Raw genomic sequence first — 25978 nt, 5'->3', positions numbered from 1 at the left:
CACTCTTGCTGATGTCTATCATACAGCAGCGCAAATAATCCATTTTTAAAAATTCTCTGTCTGAATTGTAGACTAAATATTCCTTGGGCCAGAGAGAAACAGAGAGTGATTCTGTCTCCTGGTGGTGGTTAGGGCACTCGCCTGGGAGAGGCAGACTCAAGTTTCAGTCCCTGCTCCAGTGCATACTTAATTGTTTATACAAAGCAGGACAGCTTCAGCAGGAGATACTGAGAGAGAGCCACCTCAGAATGCCCAGTGGTTAGGGCACTCACCTGCTATGTGGGTGACCCCCATTGAAATCCCTACTCTGAATGAGGTAGAGTGAAGACCTGAGCCCAAGTTTCCCACATCCCAGGTGAGTATGCCAATAACAGGACTCTAGGGTATAAGGCTGGGCACCACCACATCCCCCTCCATTTTGTGAATAGGGACTAAGTCCCCTTGTAAATCTACCGGCAGCCCCATTTTTTGGCAAAAACTATTTGCTAAATTAGTGCTGAATTTGCATACAGTTTTGGTCAACTCAGATCTGCATTTTTCAGCAAATAGACTATTCTTCTGAAAAAATTCATCCAGCTCTAGTCAGTAGGAGATTTGCTCAAAGATCAAGGGTTGAATCTAGCCTTTATAGTAACTGAACTGATAATTGTTGTTATTGGTATTGTAGTAGTGCCTACGGGCCAGGGCCCCAGTATACTGTACAACCATCTAACAAATCACTGTTTATTCAGCACCTCAGTACCTTGCTGTACTATGTGGACCTCTCACCATCATTTTCCTCAACTTGATCTGTGTCTCTTCCATGTTGGATTGTGTGTCAGTGTGTAGCAGAGTAGTTTTCTATCCATTCTATCTACTGATGCTGGAATGGAATAATTTCTAACAAACAACTTCCTGTGTAGATGCTCGATTAAGTTAGACTGTGAGCCCTTCAAGTCAGGGACAGTGTCTTGCTATGTGTTTGTACAACACTTGGGACAGTTGGTCTCCAACTTGGCTTGCTATTTTGGGGCACTATTACAATATAAAGAATAATAATGCCATGCTATTATATGTCATAGTAAATACAGACTGCAAGTGCAGTAATCTAAAGGATGTCACTGTGGAATCTGGACCTCAACCATCAACATATAAAAGAGTGGCAAAAAAATCTTGTAGGCTTTTCCACAGTTAACTGCTCATATTTCCATGAAGTCACTTCTCCAGTGTGTTGGCTTGCTTTTTCTCCATTAAAGATAAAAGTTATGGAGACTGGGGCCCTAATCTTACAGTGATCCCAGCACAGGGGACTTGTCATAAAGTTGCGGGGGGGAGGAGGGGGGGGAATTTGCTTGTTGCAAGTGGAAAATCAAAGTTGGTATAAGAGGAATATAATATATATTAAATTATTCATTCTACATTGGTAAGTAGATTGATTTAAGTGTTACCTAGCTGTATTAGTGGTACTTTATATGCATCATAAACACACAAGCATGCTTTTAAAAAAAGTGATGTGTGTTTATCGAGTGAAGAGAATTATGAAACATAAATACTCCATCATAATTTCTTTGGCAAGATGAGCCCGATTGTGATGCTGAATGAAGACTCTTACGGCTTTTCTTAGTCTTGCAGGCCTAATTAGGTTTCTGAAGAAAAGCCTCCACAGTTGCATTTAATGCCTGCAAATAAGAAGCTAAATCAAAGAAGAATGTTTTGGAAAATACACCTTTTTCTTTCATTTAAATGGAAGGGAGAGCAAGCCATGTATTTTGAACCTGCTCCTTCTCCCATTTCAGTCAATAGAAATGTTGCTATTGTAATGGAAGCAGGAACGGGCTTTTTATTTGCATATCAACCAATTGTGTCTGGTCTTTACATGGATGCATGGTGGGAGGTTGGACATCAAGAGACTTTTTCCTCTGTGGCACACGTAAAGACCAGACAGAACTGTGCAGCCACTGCATTCTGGGGAGCACAGGCCCTACTGTGTCCCAGTGACCAAGGGAGGTTGTGGAATCCCCATCAGTGGCGGTTTTTAAGAACAGGTTGGACAAACACCCGTCAAGGTTGGACTAGGTTTACTTGATCCTGCCTCAGCACAGGAGACTGGACTGGATGACAAGGCAATGATACTTTTTGTGATATGAACATCTGCCTGCTGGGATCACCAAAAAGCCATCCGATGGTAACTGTGCTGTGAGGCCCCTAAAGCATTAACACTGTACATCTCACTTCCTCCAGACGTAACGCTATCTGGGTCACATCCATTTGCTACTGACATGGGCTGGATTTGAACCAGCAACCCCGAGGCTTTCCATCCTAATTTCCTGAGCTACACAATCACCCCTTGGGTCTAGACTCACATTTTGTGTGTGTTTATAATTTCATATCTTTCTGAATGAGAAAAATACATGCAGTTTCCCCCTCCATTTTGTTCATTTCCCGCCCTCCCCTTTGTAAAATCTCTGTGAGGCCCAAGCTCTCAAAGATCTGTAATGATGTTCGAGAAGGCAAAATAACACTTCAAGGTATATTTCCTTGCTGGAGCTAAGTAGGTTGCCACGGTTGTGTAATTTCAGCAAAAAATCAAGTTATAACCCAGGCAAGAATAGTACTATAAAAATCAAAATGACCCAAACAATCTCAGTATTTAGGTAAAGGATGCCTGTTGCATATAAATAAAAGAACGCACTACTGCTTGTTTTAAAACCAAGGGAAATGCAAGGGCAAGGGAAATGACTGTACAATATCTGTGCGTGATCATTTGAGAGTTCCACGCTATGCTAGGATTTCTCTCTGGCAATCTAATCTGCCTCAAGTGGCTAAAGTCTGTCAGCTTCCTGCAGATGGAAACAGATCTTGACTTTGCGATGCACAGTCTATATCCTTGCGGGATGGCTCTCAGAAAAGATTAGCTTTCTTACTGAGTTCATTCTGACATCAAAATATATCTAGCTTATAATGATTTAAACATTAACACAGAAGCCATAGTAACCCATCTGTGTCCAGTGATAAAGTTCATCTGCTCAGTTCATATAGTGTATTGTTTTCTTCATCTGCAGATATAGAGGCTGTCACAGTTCAGGGCAACTGCAGCCATATTCCCCCTCCATGATCCAGTGAGGGCACCCACTCTGTGCTCCAGGCTCCTCAGATGTCACTTTCTTGTGTAGAGACCCACATCTTTCTCCTTCCTGACTGGGGTTTTTCCAGGATGCACAGTTCCCTGCCTCCACTGTGAATTCCTCAGCAATCCCGACTTCCTAAGCAGGCCAGCTTTGCTTTATCCTTAGAGGCTGTAAACAACATAATGGCCCTTGGGTATAATGTACCACACACACAAGCAAGCACATTTATTCTTAAGGTGAAAGCACTACAGAGAAAACATAAAAAACAATAAAGAACCTACACACATGCTAACAGGCATACCAGTGATCACTCCAACTCCAACCAGGGTCTGGCAAATAAGCAGTCCTTCAAACCCAAACAAGGGTTTTTTCATGTGGTCACAAGTTCATAGCAGCTTTTCGCTCAAAACAAGCACCCCCATGGATCTGTGACTAACTGCTTTATATAGTTTGGGTCTTTGATCTGCAGAGATTGTGACTAGATCATCAGCCAGACAGTGGTCTCCTCCTCAGGGCGAAGCTTCAAAAGGTTGGAGATGGTCATTTACATTCACCTCTCCCCTCCTCCCGGCATTTCCTAGGAATTCCATCTAACTTTGTTTGCCTGGTACATGGTTTAAAAGAGAACTTTGAAGCTTATAACACTTCCCAAAGTTTACAGTGGCCACGTCTCCCCCAAGAGAAGTTACAACCCCACAATAATACACAGATGATGGAATGCAAAGGTACTTAATTCAATAAGGTTTAATTTAATTCAGTAAAGTTTGTCCAGGATAGTGCAGAAAATTGCCATAACTGTCACATAGGATTTTTTGCATCTTTTTTTTTTAAAAACTCTTTGGAAACAAGCTAGTTCTTATGTAGACATCACCTAGAAAATGGCTGTCTTCATAGGATTTTTTTGATAGCCCCACTGAGGTGCTCTGCAATGGAGGAGGGAGGATTTCTGGCTACGGGGAGGCATTGGAAGAAAGCTCAAGAGACTGACTTAAGGGCTTATAACAAAGGAAAGCATGGTGGAAACCTGCAGCAGAACACACATAGGAATAGCCAGACTGGTTCAGATCAATGGTTCATTTAATCAGTACTCTCTCTCTGACAGTGGCCAGTACCAGATGCTTCAGGGAAAGTACAAGCAATCCCACTGTGGACAATAATGTAATAACCTATCCATAAAGGAATTTTCTTCCTAACCCCACACAGGTAGTGGTGGGCATATCCAGAATCATAAGGGTTTTTATCCGCTCTAAAAGAAAAAATGATGTGCATTTCCAGCTGGAAACACTCTGATATTCTCCAAACCATAGGTCATTTAACTCCAGGTATTAAATGTTCTCTCTTAGGAGCAACCTCTTTACAATGATACATTTTGTGGACTTAATGGCTAAACTAACATACAGTAACTGAACACCTCAGGTCCACATTCCCTGTGTGTATACAAGACAGAATTGCTTGTGTGGCTTTGTAGAGATGCACTGGGAGCATTAGGAGACCCTTTTAATGTACAGTCTATGAACAGGCCAGCCAAAGGCAAGGGGGTAGTTTTGGTGGTGGAGGTGGTAACGATTGCCTCTTTCTTTCTAGTAAGTCCCAAGTCCCCGTCTCCTCTGTGAAGCCCCGGTGGATTGCCAGATTTTTTTTGTTTTACTCCTACATCCCTAAGAGGAACCCAGCTAAAAATGGGTGAGAGATGTGTTAACCACAAGGAAACAGCATAATTAACAGCAATGGAGCAATATGAAAGTCACGTTCTATGCCCTGGACAGTGTTCAGGGAAGATATTTTACAAAGGTTTGTCCATTTAAAGAGGGAAGGCCAGGGGAGTTACAGTAATAGTGTGGAATAAACCCCTCCCCAACCTCTTTTCCTAATCTTTTTCCCAAGATCAGCAGAACTTACCATGACAGGCATTACAAATGCTGCAAATTGGGTTGTATGCAGATGGCAAATATAGATTTCGGTATGAAATATAATCAGTGAGAAAGGAGGAACTATGTCTTTCAGAGGCGTTAGAGAGAGACCTGGAGGTACTGAAATCAATAGGAGTAATGAAAATAGAGATTCCCAGGAAGATCTGTTCCCAAGGAGGGAGTGAGGTTTGTGGCTGGCAGGGCCGGCTCTGGCTTTTTTGCTGCCCCAGGCAAAAAAGCCTCCCGCCGCGCCCCCTCCCCCCCCCCCCGCGGGGAGCGCGGCAGGGGAGGGCGGCGAGCCCGGCCGCGGGCCCGCTCTCCCTGACCGGCTGGAGCGCCGGGGGGAGGGCGGCGAGCCCGGCCGGTGCTCCGCTCTCCCCGGCGGCCAGAGCGCCGGGGGAAGGGCGGCGAGCCTGCCGCGGCTCCGCTCTCCCCGGCGGCCAGAGCGCCGGGGGGAAGGCGGCGAGCCCAGTCGCAGCCCCGCTCTCGGGCCAGAGCACCGTACCGCGCCGCCCCCCTCCAGGTGCCGCCCCAAGCACATGCTTGGTGGGCTGGTGCCTGGAGCCGGCCCTGGTGGCTGGGGGAGACATGAAGCCCTAGGAGCAGAGAGAGTAAATCCTCCAAATATTACCATGAAGCTCCCTAACTCTGCTTTGCATAGGAATAGCTTGTTAGCTTAGAAAATATTCTGACGAAAGCAGCTGCTGTTGCTGCTACTTGAAGCATTGATTTGATGAGTGGAAAATGGTGACTGATTTGCAGCTGGCAGGAGTGATGGGGACCATCTGAAAATGGATTTGGTAGCCAGCACTGAAGGCTTCCATAATATATCCCAGAGGTGCAGCCATGTACCATGAATCCACTGAGCCAAGTGGGGCTGTAATTCTGCAATTTTGTTTTCATGCCCAAAGGTGTAAACAATTTGTTTAATTAGCAAAACATAGGATTTTGTGTTACACCTTAATCTGGGGGTGAGTATGGCTAATTTTAGTTTAATTTGTTTTTTTAAAACAATGGCCTTTTAGCATTTCTGTAGTAGGAATAATACAGACCAACAGCCAATGCCTCTCAACCCTGATCTGTTATCCCAGTACATGATCTGTCCTATGAGACGATGGCTAATAACACCAATGTCATGTGGTGGGAGTTTTGGGATGTGGGTATATATCTACTAAAAACTCCAATGGAAGCACTAAGGTCAAGTTCAGTTGTAGGCGAATAGTCTCTTTAGATACCACAATGAGGGAGAAGGGGAGATTGAAAATAGAGCTGGTTTAATAAAAAGGTCGTCTTGCCTCACCAAAAAAATCAACAAATTGTATTTTGCCTGTTTTCAAAATTTTCTGTGCAAAATGTGGACTTTTTGGTGAAATATCAAAAACTGAAATATTTTGACTGAAAAACCAAAAATATTTCGTTCTGGGGTGTTTTTTAAAAAAATTAAATAGCCGTATTTTCTGTGGAAAGCAGACCTGTCATAGGACAACCCCACCCGGGGTACTCTCCCATGGCAAGCTGCAGCATGACTGATGTGCCTGCTGCAGTTTCCCCTCTCAGGTAACCCAAGGACTCTACATCGGGCTCCCTTGCCTCAACACTACCCCTCTTTGGGGCTGGTTTATTGCAAAAACATTGTGTAAATGGTCCAACACATAAGTTCCAACATATAGTCCATTTATTGTCTCAGTGCAAGTAATCATAAAAACCGCAAGACAGCTCATCCCTTGATGCCCCACATACCACTTGCCAACACCTTCTGCCACACCCTGATTCTTTGTCGGTCCTCTTCTGTCCCTCTTCTGTCCGTCTTCTCTCCCTCTTCCTAGATGGAGTGTGACCCTGTTCTCCAGTGTGGAACTCCAGAGCCTCTCTGCTGGGAGATCATCCTCACCAAGGGAGCATCCCTCACCCTCCTTAGCCCTCTCACTGTTCCTCTGGATCCAGCCCTCTAGTGTGGAGATGTCAATGTGTAAGCCCCTCTGCTGCTTCCCTGTATTCAGCTCTCTCCAGCCCTTGGCTTAAGCTCTCCAGTTTAGAGAGAGCAGGCACCTTCCTCTGCCACTTCCTCCTGCCTTCAGTCTTCTCCCAGGATCCAGTGCTCTAAAGCAACTCTTCACTCACCAGGTCTCCCTTCCCTCTAGGCCAGGTGCCCTCTTCTAAATCTAATTGTGGTCATCTGACCTGGTGCAGGTGCACTGGCCCTGCTCCTTCTTAAAGAGCCAGTGTTACCCTGTGACAAGACCTTTTCATGAACAATTTTTTGTGTCAAAATCCCAATTTTCTGTCAACCACATTTTTGGGGAAAATTTTCGACCAGCCCTTGTTGAAAAGCATGTTTAAAAAGATAAACCTTCCTAACTCAATGTATGTGTAGCATTACCTCTGTGATTCATCAAAGTAAAGTGGATCCAAGTTACTGATTTTTGGAGGTGCTGAGCATTCACAAGTTCCATCAACTTCAGCTAGAGTTGTAGATCCTCATCCACTGCGAAATTGCAGCCCTTAAAATATTGAAATACTTGGGAAATCACTTCCCCATTTGTAAAATAGGAATAACGTGTCCTTTGTCTTGTCTATGTAGATTGCAAGCTTTCTGGGTACGGACTGTCTCTTTCTATGTGTATAAACAATACCTAGCATAGTGGGGCCCCAATCTTGGTTGATGCCTGTAGCTGTTATGGTCATAGCAAAAGTAATATTAGGGAAGGGGGTGAAAACTTTGTTCTCCTTGAGTAACTTGATGTTCTTTATTTTAAGGGCATCCAGAGAAAGATGAGTACCTTAACAGCATGTATAACAACACATAATATTTACCCGATTCTAATGTTGGTTGGTACTAGGGAGTTTCAGACCCAAACACCCTAGTGAATTTTGAAGTGGTTGTGTACTGTGGGAGAAGTTGGGGGGAGGGGGAGAGGGGGGGAACCAGTGAAATGTGTTCTCTTTTGTTGTAGAAGAAATTTTCTTGCTGTTGTCAATCAGTAACTCCTGGTTAACCTTTTGTATTCAGAATTCATCCACCTTTTTAAATATTCCTACTCAGAAGCTCTCAGTACAGTAAAGATTCATGGTTGGTTGGTATGGGAGTTAGTTTTCATCTTGGAATGTGCCACTACAGTCATTCCACTGGGTGTGTTCAAGTGAAGGGGAGTATATGCTAATGGAAGTGAAGTATACGCTAATGGAAAGTGAGTGAAATCAAGAAAGAATGGTTTATAATACATGAGTACATACCATAGGGCATACAGCTTATCATTTACATTATGGATGCCAGATCTCTTCAGCTTTGTTTTGTGGTTCTCTGATCCATAACACAAAACAAATGGTTAAACTTATTAACATACAAGGTAGGCTCTTTCTCCTCAAATGGTGTGTATTTATGTATAAAAACAGGTGGATTTTATGAACGGGTATTTAGTAAATGGGTTTAACAAAGGCTTGCCAGTTGATTTCCCAATAAAATAACAAGTAGGGTGCACTGACACACAGTTAACTACAAATCACTATACACTACATTTTGGGCCACATTCTCTGCTGCTGTTCCTGTGTTGAAGTCAATGGAGTTTTGCCAACATAGAATTTGGCCTGTTATCTTTTGTTTGGTGTTCAAAAATGCCTGATTACTCAGTGAGTCTTACAAGACTGGGAAAACCATGTAGGGATAAATCAAGTTTAGACTGAAAGCATCTCTTCTAGGAAATAATGTAGAATTAGAGTCATCAGTGGCTAATTTTATTTCTGAACAAGCTCTGGCACTGGGTTAATTGCTGCAGTCCAAACTGGTGTATCCCATGTTGATGGCCTTACACAGTAACAATTTTGGGTTTGGGGGGATCTATTCATCAGCTAATTCAGTTAAAAAGCACATTACTGCATGCACAAGGTTTTAAATTGGGAAGCTGATGTCTGTTGCCGAGCGGAATAATCATTTTAAGTAGCTGAAATAGATTAGTGCATGTTGGCAATTTTCATTTGTGTATAAATTTATTTTTAATGTTGCGGGGCATTGTTGGATATTGCAAACATTAAAAGAGCTTGACAATATCTGAACTAGGATTCTGGTGTCAAACAGTAGGTGGAAATTCATTTTATTCTCATTGTTGATTAAAATTTTATTAGCAGCCTTTAAAGATAGTGGCGGGGCAGCTCTTCAGGGATGAACAACCTAAAGACTTGCCTTCCTGTTTCCATAGCAACACAGCATTTTCATCCTTTCAAGGCAACCTAGCTTGCATCATGTACTGCAAGGGTATTAGATTCAGAAGAGAACTATGTTAGCAGTTCAGTATCTCGCTCTGTGCCCTAAATTATGTGGCATGAAATGAAAACAAACTAAATGTGAACAAGAAGAAAAACTCTTCCTGTGAAAGATCAGTCTTGTTACTACATTTTCTTTTTAGATATTAATTGCACTAGAAGAAGAAAAATAGTTTGTCCTTTTAATTGTTGTGCTGTTTTAGAGGCATAAAGTCATGGCAGCACTGCTGAAAAAGGTGAGGTACTGTGTTTTTGAACTGACTGCTCAGTTGTAAAACTACTCCTTATGCAAATGACTGCATCAGTGAAATCACCATCTTCACAGTAATAGTTCCCAGTACAGTGGTCATTATTGATATATTTACAATTGCCATCATTACTACATTAGGTGGAGGGAAGATGGGAAATATTGTAGTAATGAGGCAAAAGGCAAAATTGTAAATGGTGACCTTGGTTAATGCTAGTTTTCTGATACTACGGACCTCAGCATTAGAAGTGCTGCCTATTAGAGGTGGCATTTTCAGGCATAACATGAAGAATTTGCTAGTTTGGTACCCAGGATATGTACAACCATGTGAGACATTTCAGGTCACCCACAGGTTGATGCGTATGTATTACTGCTAATTTAACACTATCCCACTACTGGATATGATGTCAGTGCTGATCAAGGGTTTTTGATTATGAAGGATATAAATGAATAGATTTTTCAATTTTAAAACCAGAAGGGACCATTGTGATCATCTAGTCTCACCTTCTGCATAACACAGGCCACAGAACCTCACCAAGAAATTTATGCATCAAACCCTTAACTTCTGTTTGAGCTATAGCATATCTTTTAGAAAGGCATCCAGTCCTGACTAAAAGACCACAAGGGATGGAGAATCCCTTACATCCCTAGGTGAGTTGTTCCAATGCTTGTTTAGTGTCTCTCTTAAAAATGTGCCCCTTATTTCTGAATTTGTCTAGCTTCAGCTTCCAACCAGTAGATCTCTACATGAATCTAAATACACAGATGTGCTTAAGTGTCATGCAAGCAGACTGCAGATTTCTATTTCAGTGTGGTGGTGATTTACATTATGAATTAAAAAATGCTATTTTAATGTAAACACTTTATAGTAAACAGGCCACATAACAATGAGAGAAGTATTTAAATGATGTGTACAGATGCAGGTCTCTACAATATTTTCTGTTCTGGCATTCAGAATGTTTCATTTTCTATTCCTCCATTTGTGTACATTTTTTTGCAAAGGGTATTTGAAACGTATCAAGGTCTATCAATAAAAAGTGAGAGCTTTCCCAGTAGCTGTTGCTATAGTTACACAGTGCAGCTCTTAGCATCATGCACAGTAAGTAAACCACCTGCAATTCCTTAAAAACCCTTATTTGCAGGATAAGATAGAAAGAGACACTGCTGGCACACAGATGCAGCGTTAACACCAGAATTCTTGGTTGCTTTGATATTCTTGCTGCTTTATTCATCCAGTGGTCTGTGAAAATATCTTGTGGACGGGGAGCAAAAGGGAAAAGATCTGTCTCAAAAGGTACCTGATGCCTTCTGCTCCTGAGGGAAATAGTCTCTGCAGTTGCCTAGGAATCAGAAGATAAAGATGAGCGTGAAGATGAGCTTAGAAAAATGTTGGTTTAGAGCATATCCCAAGAAAGGCTATAGTGACTGAAACACTGGTGTGTTTTGGTTTTAAATGATACCACATCATCAGTGCTGGCTTACTCCAAATATAACCCACCCTCCCGTCTTTCCAGTAAATGGCAGCCTTCCCTCTAGAAATGCACCACCAGAATGACAAGCCTCTGAAAGAAATAATCTGATCATCTTTGCAATGGCCTTTTAATGCTGTGGTGGAGAATGATGTGCCTTTTCTGGTTGTGGAGTACAGTAGTTAAATATATCCTTAGGTATTTTAATAATACAAATGTTGAAATAAATATCTTTGGCGCTTGGAATCAGCTTTTTATAAGCGTAGCTCTGATATGCATAAAAATTCCAAAACCTGAATTTTTCATCTTTTTTTAACTGGATCTTCTTAATTTAAAATTAAGAATATATAAACATAATTCTAGTTCTTGTTTCTACTTGGTGTTTTGTTTATATAGCATTTTAAAATCTTAAAACATTATAAAAGTAAGCCTTTGTTGACCGATGACTCCTAACCTGATCTTGGAGGATTTATAGTTTTGGGTAAAATAATGAGATTATAAAATTTAGCAATATGTATCTTGTGATAGTTTAGTAATGCATTTGGTGGTAAATATGTGAACAAACAAACAAACAGATGGTAGCATCCTAGGGGCTTTTTGCAATAAGAGCTAAACTGCATTGACATATCAAAACTATTGGGAAAGTCACTTATGCAAATGTTTGTGTTAACTATTGCAAACATAATTATGGACAACCATAGCCCTAAATTTGGTTTCCCAGAATACCAAATATGAATTAGGGGCTGAGACTTGACTGGATCAGATATTGTCCTCATTGTATGTGGGTGGAATGGGAAAAAGTCAACTCCATTCTTAGCTGGAACAATGGGACAATGACCTGGGAAAACCAGATAGGAAGCTTGGCCCAGTGTGTTCCTCTTGGGGTGACTCCACTTACGTTTTCTTCCATCGTTGTTTCTAAAGTCTCCATAACGTTGTAAGTATGCATAGTGTAAGATTGTAAGTATAAACAATGCAGAAAAACACTTTACTGTACTTCTTATACTTATACATGTAGATCTTTCTATGCTTTGAGTTATACTTGTCAGTATTTAACTAAAGCTCAAAGTTGCTGTGTGCTTCACCAATTTCATCTTCTTAATTAACTCTAAGTAGCCATCTGAATAAAGAACCTGTTATTTGCAAATAGCACATGTTGCACCCCAATAAATAATTTTATAATTGCAATAAGCAGTCAAGCTACAGCTTGTAAAATAGTTTTGAGATAAGAAAGTAGTATGAAACCTATTTTACATATGGGGAAACCGAGGCACAGGTACTATATTGTGGAGTTCATAGTATCAAGCAGCCTTACAAAATTCTGCTCAACCCTCCCTCTTACCACCCCCCATCCCCAAGTAGTTTTATTTTAATGGCTGAATAAAGTATGATCAGTTTATTTCATTATCAGTCATGTTAAAAGCCAGGTAAGTATACGTTCTGCCAGTGCATGGTAAATGTTCATGACTGTTTTGCAAGGCTTGTCTAAAGGCACAGTTGACATAATACTTTAGGGTTATGATAAATGGTCTAATGGCTTTTTAAAATATTCAGACCTGTAGCGTAAAGATGCAATTAGCCTTGCAAATGGTTAATAAAATAGAAATGTGATGGCTGCTTTGTTATTATGTATTTGCATTATGATAACAGCTGAAGGCCCCAGCTGAGATCAGGACTCCATTGTGTTCGATGCGCTAACAGACAGTCCCTGCCCCAAAGAGCTTACAGTCTAAATAAACAAAACAGAAAAAAAGTTGTGGAGGGAGGAAAGGCAGGCACAGAAAAATGAAGTAACTTGTCCAAGGTCACAGAACAGCTCATTGGCAAGGCCAGGAATAGAACCCAGGTTCACTGAGTCACAATCCAGTGCCCTATCTACTGAAGCATGCTGCCTCCCATAGCAGTTTGTCCTCTCAGGGCTGGAAGGGGTGCCTCTGATCACTTCAGAAATTCTAGAAGCAGGATTAGTTTCCTGCATTCTGAGAGCTTAGTCTCCTCCCTCTGCGGCAGGAGGTATTAGAAACACAGCACTGAGAGGAGTTTTAAAGAAGGATGCTGTTGGCTCAGCATGAATAATTCATTTCCTGATAGGCCTTTTCACTCAGAATCCACAAGAAAAAACCCATTCCTCAATGCTTATCTCCCTGTTTCAGGGAAAAACTATTTGTCCTTCAGTCTAGGCAGCAGAGCTTGTCTTTACTACAAAATATACTCACATTAGAACACAATCTTAACTGTTAACAGGTAACATGGTGTTGAGAATGTCTTTGCAGTCAGTGTGGACAAGAATAGGTTGCACCAAACCATCATGTCAGCTAGTCATGTTTAAACCCTATAGAGACCACAGTTTAGCCCTCACTAGCTGAGATTGTGTCAAACATAAATTATTCTTGCCTACACTGGCTGCAAAGTCATGGTCAGCATCATGATGATCAACTCAATTCCTCAAAGCTGTGTTCTGAGAGAATTACATTTGTTAGTGAATACAACGCCACCATCACTTAATTGTCTTCTGCAGGGCCAAAAAAGTCTCTATAGCAAAGGTGACCAACTGTAAAGAGAAAAGAAGTTAATTCACAGTTTTGTCTTGAAAGAGGTACTAAAATCTTTAAAGGCTAAGAAACAGCATGGATAGAGGGGTATGGAAGCTGTGGATTAATTAATTAGTTTTGGTATTTCCTTATAACAAAGTTCTGAACAAGGTCATCTTTCATGTTGGAAATTAAACACTTAGCTCAATCAGTAACCTTTCAGCAAGACAGATTGGAAAGGAGAGAAGGCATTGAAAATCAGAGCAGATGAAATTACCTGAACCATTGTCCAATATACTGATTTACAGATCGCTGTAAACAACAAAACATTTCTTTCTCAAAGACATAAAAGACATCATTCTTGCTCCTGAAAGATCTACTGAAGGGTGGTGCTTTCACTTAATATTAATAGCCGCACTCATGCACAGATCGCCAAAGACCAAACCCATGTCAGTTAGTCCATCGGTCAATTGAACAACATGATAAAGAAGTCATTTAAAAATAAAATGTACACAGCTTGCCATGCTTTGAATGGCGCCATTGCTGGGCTTTCTTGCCTTTCCGATATTGTACATTTGAATCAAACTAGACAGCATAGGTGTGGTAAGAAAATAAGCCCAGATCCTGGAGATGAGCCATGTGGCACCTGGTGCAGTTCTGATCGTTAGGCTACTAGGCACTGTTCTGGTGCTGAGGAATAATTTAATGCTCTCTATTAAAGTCCAGCTTCCTAGTTACTTTATAGTATATTTAGTGGTAAGGTATTTCTGTTTGTTCAGATAAATTACTTTTTTAAAGGGTAATTAGACCTCCATTTTCAACAGTGTCTGGTGATTATCAATGCCTGAAATATCTGGGTGCCCAAGTATATGCTCTTTTAAAAGAGAGTGGGTGTTTAGCATTTTTTGATAATCAGGCCCCATTAAAGAAAATTTCATCTCAATCATTTAAAGAGAAATTGGTGTAACGGAAAATCCACGACCACTGCCACTGGCTGCTGTAGATGCTGGTGCAAGGTCCTGTGGCAGGAAGTCTGTTAGGAGGGGAGGTTGCAGTACCAAAAGGTGCCCCCAATCTCCCTTCTGCCTGAGATTCCACGGTAAGGCTGTGCAGCCCAAAGAAAGGGCATTGCAGGCTGGGAAGGTGTGGTACAGTGGGGTAAATGTAGATGACTAAGTATTGCCCGTGTAATCCACTGGTCAGTGGGAGACTGTGACAGCACTTGGCTTTTTAGCGCAAGCTGTAGAGTCTCATATTTCCAGCTGTCATGGTCTCCATTGATGACTAAGATGGTAGCTCTTACACCTGCAAAACCTGTACACATATCTTTCACTTGTGTATTTGTCTGTGCAGAGTGGGTAACTGCATGTATAAATGGATTTTTATGCAGTCACCCAGATTTCATGTGTAAATGCAGCATTTTCATAAACAAGAAAGAGATTTTGAAGGCACAGCATCGATGCCGATATTGTTTATTATTTTCCTTTTTCTTTTACTAGGTTGATTATTGTTTCATGCATGGGGTTTTTTTTAATTGATTAATACAATTGGTGGAAGGGGTTATCCTAAAATAACATGCCTCATTCAACTATCCTATTGTCTGGAGTGTTTTCTTATCACTGTGACGATGGCAGTCTTTGCAGTGGCATTGATCTGGAACATTTCTGTATCAACTTTATTTGGATGGATCCCGAAGTGTCTTAATATTTACATAGAAGGGTCGCATCACCCAGCTACTTCTGAGGTGAAACAGCAGTTATTTAACATGACCCAGCAACACTACTTAGGAGTAGAGAACAGGAAGTGAAAAGTGACTTCATGAATTGAAACTACTGGGTGAATTCTAAGTAGGCAGAATTTAGTTAACCAATTTTTAATTTGGCCAGAGCACTTGGCTTGACACACTGGATCTGTAATGACCACAAGAAGTCAAGATCTTTTTTTTTTTTTAAATCTCATCCTAAAGTAAACAGCTCTGATAAGACAACACCTCCTAACTTCCTGCTGGAGCACTGATTAAATAACAGCTCTGAGGGAAAACTGCCACCAAATGACTCTCCAGCACCATTTCTTGCAACACCTGGGTTTTCGTGGATGTTTTCTAAAAGAGTTCTTGACCTTTCTTAACTGATGAGATCTGACACAATCAGAACCCAGGGTGGTAGGATTGTCAGGTTAGCCCTCTGCAGAACATTGCTACTTTGCTCTGCTTTTTCCCTCAGAAAAGTAGCTGATCTACATTTTAAACAACACTCTGCCCTGGTCTACACTGGGGGGGGGGAAGGGGGAGGAATCGATCTAAGTTACGCAACTTCAGCTACGTGAATAACATAGCTGAAGTCGACGTACTTAGATCGACTTACCGTGGTGTCTTCACCGCAGTGAGTCGACTGCTGCTGCTCCCCTGTCGACTCCGCCTGCGCCTCTCGCAGACTAGACTAGACGTGATAAATCGACCCCTACTGGATCAATCGCAGCCTACCAATCCGGCGGGTAGTGTAGACATACCCATAGTTGGGAGTTCAGGGTGGGATTTTGAAAACGGCCTAAATGATTTGTGAACACAAGTCCCATTCACTTTCAATCGGATTTGTGCTACTAAGTCATGTAGGCACTTGAAAATCCCACTCTTACTCTATACATCCCTGAATAGAATTAAGGGATCTGAAGAGACAAGAAAAGTGTGTCATGTTTGGCTCACCCTCAGGTACAGTCAATTCTATTGGCAGGTAATCTGGAAGTGGGGGAAACGCTTATGGTTTCATACTATAACGAGAGACATTTTTTTCATTGATACTCAAAAGGATTTTTAGTAATAGCAGATGGTGATGAGAAGTCAAGAGAAAAATATTTGGGAGTTACTGTTTAATGAAACAACCCAACATTCCTCCAGTTAAGAACTTCAAATTCTGTCATTTTGATTTCCAAATATAGGAACAATAGATAGAGCATATCTCAAACTCACACTGCAGATTACTCAGGAAATATACCCACGTGGGCAGGAAACGTGTGTAATATTTCAACATACGATAGTCAAAAGGCTGGCAGCAGTGTACACTGAAGGCTTCCATTTCCCCAAAAGTGCTGGCTGGTGTGGTGTTTGCTTTCTCAGGCTATGCGGTCTGTAATCTTCACAGGAACCTGAAAGACTTTCCCGCTGCTGAGCGACAACAAAGCAGCATCATAAATCGAATCTCAACCCTCTGTAGTGACAATATTTGTTAAATAATGCCAAGTGTGACCTAAGTTGAAACAACTGGACCCTTAGGAGCTATAGCTGCACTCGAATCAAGATTCAGAAGGTGATGAGAAAATGTTTTATTTGTTAGCTTCTTTTCCCCCCATTAGCTGCATGTTGGTACCCACCTATATCGGAATTCATTTTAATGTCTGTTGCAATTTTATAGAGACCTTTTCAACCCAAAATTGGAATGGAAGAAAGGAGGAAGATGTTTATCTCATAAGGGCCAGGGAGGAATGTATCAAGCCATCCCACGGAGGAGACTTTATACTCCCTACCTACTTACTCCCTGTGTCCAAAGGGAGAGAGCAAACAGCCTTTATCTCTAATTCTGACAGTTATTGATTTGATAAACAAAGTTGAAAATTGTTTTTAATTATGAAAAATACTTGGTGGGAAGAGTCCAGGGTCTTGGGCAGATTTGTTCCTCTTTGTGTGGGGGGGGGAGGCTTTTGCCAGATATTCCTATCTGCATTCCAGCTGATTGCTTTCCTCCCTGGGGTTCTGTGGAAGATCAGGCGGAACAGTGCCAGGTTTCTGCTTGTGGTCTCAACCTGGGTTCTTACTTCTGGCATGCTGAAATTCTGGACTTGGCACTGAGTCCCTTAGTCCTTCTGCCCAATCTACTTTCTCTCCTGTCTCAGAGCCAAGGCCAGATATACCTCCCAGTCTGAGGTCCCTGTGTCTGATGCACGGATGCTGGCCAAATGAGCAGTTTGGACTGTGATTATTCTGTGGACGTCCAGGAGAATCTGCTGGAGAAGGAAATCTTTCACCAAAAATCACAGCTGTATTAAGTGGAGGTGGTTTCTCTCTCTCTTTGCTTTCTCTCTCTTTCTCTTTTCTTTCTTGCTCTCTTTCTCTTTTCTCTCTCTTTGCTTTCAGCTTGCAGCGATGACACTCGTACAGACTTACTTCACATGTTCTCACTGGTTTCGGAACTGCTCCTGTCCTAGGACCTAGTGTGTGGTGCTCACTAAATTGTTGGGACTGTAATGAGGGACATCATTAGGAATGTTCCCTACACCATCTGGCAGGGAAGAGATTGTGTTCCCAGTGGTGATTGCATCAACTCGAATAGCACCTGAGATCCAGAAATACATGGCTCACCAACTGTGCGTGGTTTCCCAAATCCTTATCTATGGCACTCTCTGCATTTCACCTCAATCAATCAGTAGATTTGTCAGTATTTTTCTGACACTTGCTACTAGGGGAGTTTAGGCAGGTAGAATGGGATAAGTGTAGTAATAATCTCAGGTAATTCAGCACCTCTCTACAGAAGGATCCCAAAGCATTTTACAGAGACTTGGGGGCCAGATTCTACCTTCAAATTACATTGTTGGTGATTGAAGAGGAGCTGTGCAATAGCTGGAGTAGCTGGAAAAATTCTGACCAAGTCACTTCTTGGGAGAGTAAAGTGGCTCAGCATTTCTAAGCGGTGTATCCGCTGCTGCTACCACCACACACCCACTCAGGACCAATCGCTATTTGGTCCTGTGCGTTTTTGGATTGTTCGCCTATTGCTGAAATCTGGCCACCTCTGTGATGAAATGCAGCAGCTGTTCAACACTAGAAGTGGTGGAAGTGAAGAATAACATCTCCAGCTGATGAAACTTAAGAGGGCATATTAGATATGCAAAATGTAATTAAACAACATGCAGTAGGGTGAAATGACTAAAAAGAAACAATCTCATTTGTGCCCCCCAAAAATAGAACATGAGAAAATTTGCATCACTTAAGTACACAATCTTTGCCTGAACCAGATGTTGCTGGAGGAGCTCCTCATTTGTTTAGTATCAACAAGCAATTCCTGTAGATTTCGCCCAGCAGTCTCATGCAATTTTGAACTGATGTTTAGAGAAACAGATCCAAGCCTGCTTCTGAATCCTTTCCTTTTGGAGCTGTCTACTTCAATTTTCTTCCTGTACGTTTTTAATTTTTGTGGAACTAAACACTGAATTTTTCTTCCACCATTCTGTAATCTCCCACCTCCTCTTTTATGTTTGTGAGAGCATTCATAGAACATAAAAATGTAGGACTGGAAGGGACCTTGAGATCTCATCAATGCCAGCCCCCGGTGCTGAAGCAGGACTGAGTAAACCTAGCCCATTCCCAGAGGCGGATTAAGGTTTTGTGGAGCCCTGAGCCAGAGCAAGTGTGGGGGGGCCCTCTCCACCCATTCCCCATGCAATCTCGCAGCTAAAAAAATATTGTTAGGGATTATTTTTCTCGTACATGGGAGTAATTCAGATCTACCTGTCTGTCAATTATCTAAGAAAGGAGAAAGACAATGGGCTTTTCCTTTGCAAGCCTTATATGGTGCACTGCTTAGCATCATCTGCATGTCTGGACAATATGGCTAAAGTCATTAATCATTTCAAAGCCCACAGAAAACAGGAAGAGGCAGGACATCTTGGGTTCTCCCTTGCAATGGTCCCTGATTGACAACTCTCTCTTCCAGCCAGAGAAGCCAGATTGTCATTGAATGAGGCTTGTGCGGACAGTGGTGGTTTTGCATTGCAAGGGTTTGTTGCAAACGTGTTTTTCTGTGTATTAATCCATCCTTATGGTTTGGCACTCCCACCGTTTCACTTTGGATTCTCGGTTAACACTACAGATTGTCAGAGTCATTCTCCGTTAAGAGCACCAAGCTTCACCTAGCTTCATAATGAAACCAAAAACTTCACATACTTTTGCTGCTAACGTCAGGTTCACTAGAAGTGTTTCTGAACCTTAGCAATCTTCTTGATGGAGTTGGCCTGAGTTTTGAGCTCATAAATCTGGGAAGTTTTACGTGCTTTCATGTTTTGTTGCTAATATTCCATACAGCTCTATCCAAAGCATTCTTCCTAATTGTCTTGTTGCCCTTTTTATACTTCATGCTTATCAAGTCATTAAAACATGATCTCTGATAGAGAGTGGAGTGCTGGTCTTAGGTTAGGGTCAGTGTTGATATTTCATATGTTATTTGCTTTTTACTATCTGTCTAGGTGCTTACATGGTCCCATCACTGTAATATCTGAGTATTAATGAATGTATCCTACTCTCACTGCTGTGAGGTAGGGAAGTGCTATTATCCCTATTTTTCAGACCGAGAGATTAAAGTGGCTTGCCCAGTGTCACATAGGGTCACTTGGCCAAGGTAGCCTTTTCCTGCAATTCGGAAGCTGAGTCTGTACCTAGAATAAGCAGGTCTTATGCTAAGCGTTGGTTGGATACAATATCTGGCTAAGCCTTGAATGGAGTTAATACTGCAACCCTACCACTTCTAGAACAAAAAGCTGCTTAAAAATCATTTCTCCTCTTCAACATAGGGTGCCACACCTGATGCCTGGAAAGAGAGAGGTTTCATTTACAAAATGCTAACAATAAACATTTTCAAATGAGATATTACAGGTCTGAGCCCTGGCTTATTATGCAGAGTAGACATACCCTTGGAGTCAGAGTACCTAACTAGCTTGCTGTTAAACTGCTGCTATTTTTTAACTGCCGAGACAGCCTTGGTATGAACTACTGGCTGTGTGAAAATCTTATCGGTATCAATGGGAAAAGTGAAAGCTCATTCAGCATTTCCCTACACTGCTCTTGACTTTGGATTTCTCTCTGTACATCAAGTGACCTCTGGGGTTCACCTCAGGTTACTTGGGAGGCATTGCAAAAATCCCTCATTTGTTTAATATCAACAAGCAATTGTTTCGGACATCACTCAACAGTCACATGCAATCATATAACCCGTTCTTACACACGTCCCAGAACTCAGCCACACACTCTCCAAAATGTAACCGGGCATCTGATAATGTAAAAGAAGAAAAAACAAATGGAATCCATGTTAAATCCAAAGCTATTGTATAAATATTTTGTCATGTAGAGTTAAGATGCAAAATTTCTTCATCTCAGAAAAGTAAACAGGAATTACACAGGATTTTATATGCTCTCCTTTAGACTTTCTTTTTTAAAAAACACAACTCCTCATTGTTATTCAATGGAAATCATCCTTCAGGACAGGGAATACCTTGCAGGCCAGGAGAATTTTAAGGTAGCTGTGACTGTATAAATAACTTTTTAACTACTGTTTTACTGAAAGTAGTTTTTATTGTAAACTGTCAGGGATTGACACTGTCTTGTACAGCACTGGGAACATTGTCAACACCTCAAAATGATAATAAATAATTGCATTTTCATAACTAGACCAATGTACAATACAAAAAAATAATACTTTTAAAAACAATTGTTTCTTGCCAACCCATCCCTTCTCTGGACTTTCATTCAGGAGGGGAGGAATCATGAAAGTTCATATGAGGCTTTGTTTCTGATCTTGACCAATGAAGCAAAAAAGAAATGCTGTCATAGTAGCAATGGGTACATCTGTAATATATGCTGTGTGTAGTGCCAAGTGTCTGTACTCAACAGGTAATGATGATGCAGTTTGAAAGATTGTCTAATTATTTATGTTTTTATGCTGCACTCATCACCATAATATCTGATGCCTTACCTGACTGTCTGTGGAAGATGGCATCAAATTCAAGGTGCCACCCGAGGATCTGGATATAGTGTCCTAAATTCTAATTATGCAAAAACAAGGGGCTTAATCCGCCATTGCCTTGCACCTGGTTAGTCGTTTACACCAGTTCATTTTGATGTGATAGCACTTTACACCCACATTGCAGTGGTGTAAATGACTGCACACAGTGCAGGTCAAAGGAGAATAAGTCTCCTATGGCCTGTGTTCTAGGCAATGCCTTTCTGCAGCCTGCTTTGCCCATGTCTCTCTTGTGGGAGCATTGTGGGAGGACCCTCTGCTAGGAGCTTGGTGAAGGGTATTTTTAATGTTTTATGAAATAGAGCCAGCTTCCAATAACCTTACTCACATGGAATAGCATCTTATTTCGCAAGCAGTCCTGTGGATTTCAGTGGGGTTGTATGATAAGTACAGTCCTATTCGGTGTAAGTAAGAGTGACTGAACCTAACACAATATTTCTTAGTGAAAAGATCCTGTTATTTCCACAAATGGCACCAATCAAAGCAAGTGGAGAGCTGGAATGTTTAATGTGCAGAATTTTCAGGGAACTTGTTGGGTTTGGGGCAGGAATGGAACTTTGATTTGGGCTTGAGTGTGTCACTTTCTGCCATGTCCAATATCTCAGTGGACCTTCATTATTGAATTGTGTTCAGAATCTTGAGATAAGTCTGTCCGGTAGATAATTTCTCTATCAGAATTTTTGCCTTATATTCCAGAGAGCATACTTTAAAAATTAGTCCTCCTATTACAGATGCTGGAAAGAGTAATGAGTGATCCTCTCTACACTGCAGCTGTTGTTTCATGTGTAATATGACCCCCATATTATGTCAGTGGAGCGAATCAATGCTTTCTCTGCACAATCAAAGTCTTGAGCTTATGTCAGTCCCTGTGTTGACTCGTCTTTTGCAATCAGGAGTGAATTAAAATGTACTTTCAGAACTACCTGAAGGAAAGCTTACACAGCACCTGTCAGCTCTTTCTAACCTTAGCAAGGTCTATTTACCTTTGCTTTTAAAAACAAATGCAAACCTAGAACATGAATTATCAACCTTTAAAAAAGAACTTCTCCCTGCCACCCATAAGAATCATGCAAAAATCTCATTCTAACTATGACATTAAGATCATATTCAGCCTCCACTAGGAAAATGTAATTTTAAGGGGTCTCAGTGCATATCTGGTTTTGAAGGTGCCTGAGAATATACAGAGCTATGGATATTTAAAAAAAAAACTAGAATTACGTTCAATGGGTTTCCTTTTAATGTTCATGATAGTTTCTACAATGTAAATACATTAATAAGAGGTAAAAGTAACCCTGTATAAATAATACCAAACAATAACCCAAAGTAAGGCTGTTACATGCAATAAACATAGTCTAAGAGTGCAGTGAGCCATGCACGTGTTGGTTTGGGAGTGTCTGTTGCGTGTGTGTATGTGTGAAAAGTTTGCATTTATTTTTTGTATTTATGGGTGTGTGTACAATTATTAGCAAGATATAATGCATGTGGAAAATACAGCATGTGGTTGTATGAAACAGAGAACTTATTTTCAGACACTGTTCTCTTCATCTGTTGGCGTAGTTCTGTGATTCTATACCGGATGGCGCTTTCTTGCCATTTGCTGCTTTTTCTCACCTTTCAAAACTGGACACACAGCTTTCGGGTACAGTGCTCAGGTACTACAATGATGAGTGTGGTCTCAGAGCTTGGATACACACCTTCTCACTACCGTTTGCCACCCTGGCTGCATTGGACAGACATTGGCTATAATGAACAATTTTGCTGAATTAAGTAGATTTCAAAGTATTTTTCTATTCTTACCCATTTTGTACACCCCCAAACACTGTTGTGCGCATACACATAATAGTAGAAGTAGTACTGTGTTTTTCTCACCATTTGAGACACATATAGTGAAAATTACATATAATTTGTTTTACGGTAGTTTCCAGAGGCCCTGACCAAGATTTAAGGCCCCATTGTGCTAAGCACCATACACATATGGAGAGACCATCCCAAACCACAATATAGAGCGCTACTATTGTGAAACTATGGCTCACGTAATTTCTCCATATCAAAGCTACAGGTTTAGAGTACTTGATCAAAACATGATCATATTCCTCAACACCTAAGTATTTTTATTATGATTAACTTGTCCCATTCTGCTTCCCCATATGAAGACCTTGGAATAAAAAGTGGTTGTTCTTTGGTGAACGAGCATCACGAAAGAATGGCAAAATGAGCAGCCCACAAAAGAAAATGGCATCTTAGAATTCACGAGATAATGTCTGACTCTGCTTGATACACTGGTGAAAACCACGTGTGGTGGAAATACAGTGAATGAACCTGCAGGTATGACTGATGGGAGCTCACAACATTATTGTCCATCTCTCTGTGGAATCACTATCAAAAAGAGGTAAAACATTATGCAGTTTAATCTTCTAAGATTAGATTAAGGATAAGGTTAAAAGGTAAAAGGAGTTCCAGCACCTTGAAACATCCCAACAACCAGTGTAATATGTAGTCTGGTGAAGTAGCAGAGGCATCAGGTGAACCACAGAACAATCTGAGGGAAAAGAGGAACACAGGAAGATCTTCCACATTGGCTAAGAATATCAGCAGTCCCTCAACAAGCAAACACCATCACTACTTCATTGTTATCAAGTGCAGAGTCTTAAAGTTTTAGTTCATTTTAGTCTCCCTATGCTTTAAAGGTGCCACCATGTAGAGCATTCAAAAGCAATAACAAGTCTGGTAGAACTTTTCAGTGAGTAAATGAAAGATTAGCAAGACAAGGTGGGTGAGGTAACATCTTTTAGTGGAACAACTTCTGTTGGTGAAAAAGACAAGCTTTCAAGCTGCACAGAGTTTTTCTTCAAATTTGGGAAAGGTACCTCACCCATCTTGTCTCTCTAATATCCTGGGACCAACGTGGCTACAACACTATTGTAAATAACTGAAAGATTGACAGGAAGAGGTAGTGATCATAGTTTCTGCTAAGTGTGCTTGAGGAAAGCTTTAGACATAGTGCCATATAAAAAGTCAAGGTCAACAGCTGCAACTCTTCTTTCACACCAATGTAAACCATGAGTGAGTCCACTGAAGTCAGTTGGGTTCCACTGATGGAAAACCACTGTACGAGGAGACTCAGGGATACTGTATGTATCTGGGAGGAAGTACTGGTCCACATCAACTAGCTTGAAGATGGGTTATGAGTGGAAATTGGGTTTCAAACCAGCTTGTCTTCAGCATCTTAGCTGCGTACTCCGGGCAATAACAGGAGATAATTTTTGTCCTCATCTAAATATTGTGTTTTAGACCAGGAAATACACAAACTTTTGCCCTCCTCAGAGATCATTCTACTCATTATGCAGTCTGATAAAAGTTCTCAAGAGAATAATGGTCCTGAGCTTCTTGAGTAGCAATTAAAAAGGGTTTTTTTTGGAAAGCAAGATAACTCTTTACTAGAAAGTGTGGGTGTAAATTCACTTCCATAATTCTTAACAAAAGTGGCATTATGTAATTCATTTAATCGTTATCTACTTCCATAGGTAGCCTGCAGTATCTTGAAATCCTGTCTTTTCTTATTTCCTTTTCCTCTGTTAATGTTAGTAATGATATTGTCTTTAATGAGAGCTATAGAGTTTGCAGACCTTCCATTTATTGGGTGTTAGCTTATACATTTGCTTCCACACCCTTGTGTTTTCCCTTCAGTAACCGATAATTCATTTGCACTTTGTTCCTCAGATTCTAAACGTGTCTATCATTTCCTCTAATAACTGAACAGCCACTGCCAAAAAGACAAGGAGATATTTTTTCCAGTTCATTGTACGTGATATTCTCAAAGGCTAGATTCCCTGGAAACATCAAAAGGAACTACTATTTTCTGTCTCTTACAACATCTTATGGAAGACATATGGCCAAAATCACCTCTGTGTTGTGATGTATTGTTTCCTGCAGTAATCGAGTGCCTTCATATCATTAAAGCAGTGCTAGGCTTGGTCTACACTACCAACTTATGTCGACATAACTATGTTGCTCAGGTGTGTGGAAAATCCACATTTCTGAGTGACGCAGTTATACCGACCTAACCCCTGGTGTACACAGCGCTCTGTCGATGGGAGAGCTTCCTCCATCAACATAGCTACCACCTCTCAGGCAGGTGGAGTACCTACGCCAATGGGAGATGCTCTCTCGTTTGCATAGGTAGCATCTTCACTAAGCGCTACAGCAGTGCAGCTGCAGCACTGTAAGTGTAGACAAGCCTTGATACTCAAGACACCTGATTTCTAGTCCTGGCTCTGTGTGACTGTGAGTAAGTTACTTGACTTCTGTGTGCTATAATATCCCCATTGTAAAACAGGGATGCTAATCTCTCCTACCACGTTGAAGTTTAATGAATGTTTGTAAAGTGCTTTGAGATCCTTGGATGAAAGGTGCTAATCGAAGGGAAAAGAATTATTTTACCCGGAGTACTCAAGAGAATTGCTGAGAGGGAGAACACTATACACTAGAGCTGCACTAAACTTTTGTAACAGATCCTGTAAACTCAAGATTACATTTGCTGAGTAGTTTGTGAATTTAGTAAACTTGGGCTGTGTTTGAAGCAAACCCTGCCCAGGCTATGTCATGATTTCATCTTGGTGGTTTAGTAGAATCAACCTGTGTTTCCAACCTGAAACCAGGCAAAACTCTGATATTTT

The 25978-nt window shown here is 41.1% G+C and overlaps 1 protein-coding gene across 2 annotated transcripts in view; it reads left to right on the top strand.

The window, feature by feature from the left end:
* The window catches only part of SERGEF (secretion regulating guanine nucleotide exchange factor), a 259257-nt gene that overhangs the window by 224606 nt on the left and 8673 nt on the right, over positions 1–25978 (top strand). The window lies entirely within an intron of this gene.

The sequence above is a fragment of the Terrapene carolina genome, unplaced genomic scaffold (genome assembly GCF_002925995.2).
Source record: "Terrapene carolina triunguis isolate 2854851 unplaced genomic scaffold, T_m_triunguis-2.0 Scaffold715, whole genome shotgun sequence".
NCBI classification, from domain to species: domain Eukaryota; kingdom Metazoa; phylum Chordata; order Testudines; family Emydidae; genus Terrapene; species Terrapene triunguis.
The sequence above is the reverse complement of the archived record's forward strand: the minus strand, read 5'-3'. Positions and strand labels throughout refer to the sequence as shown.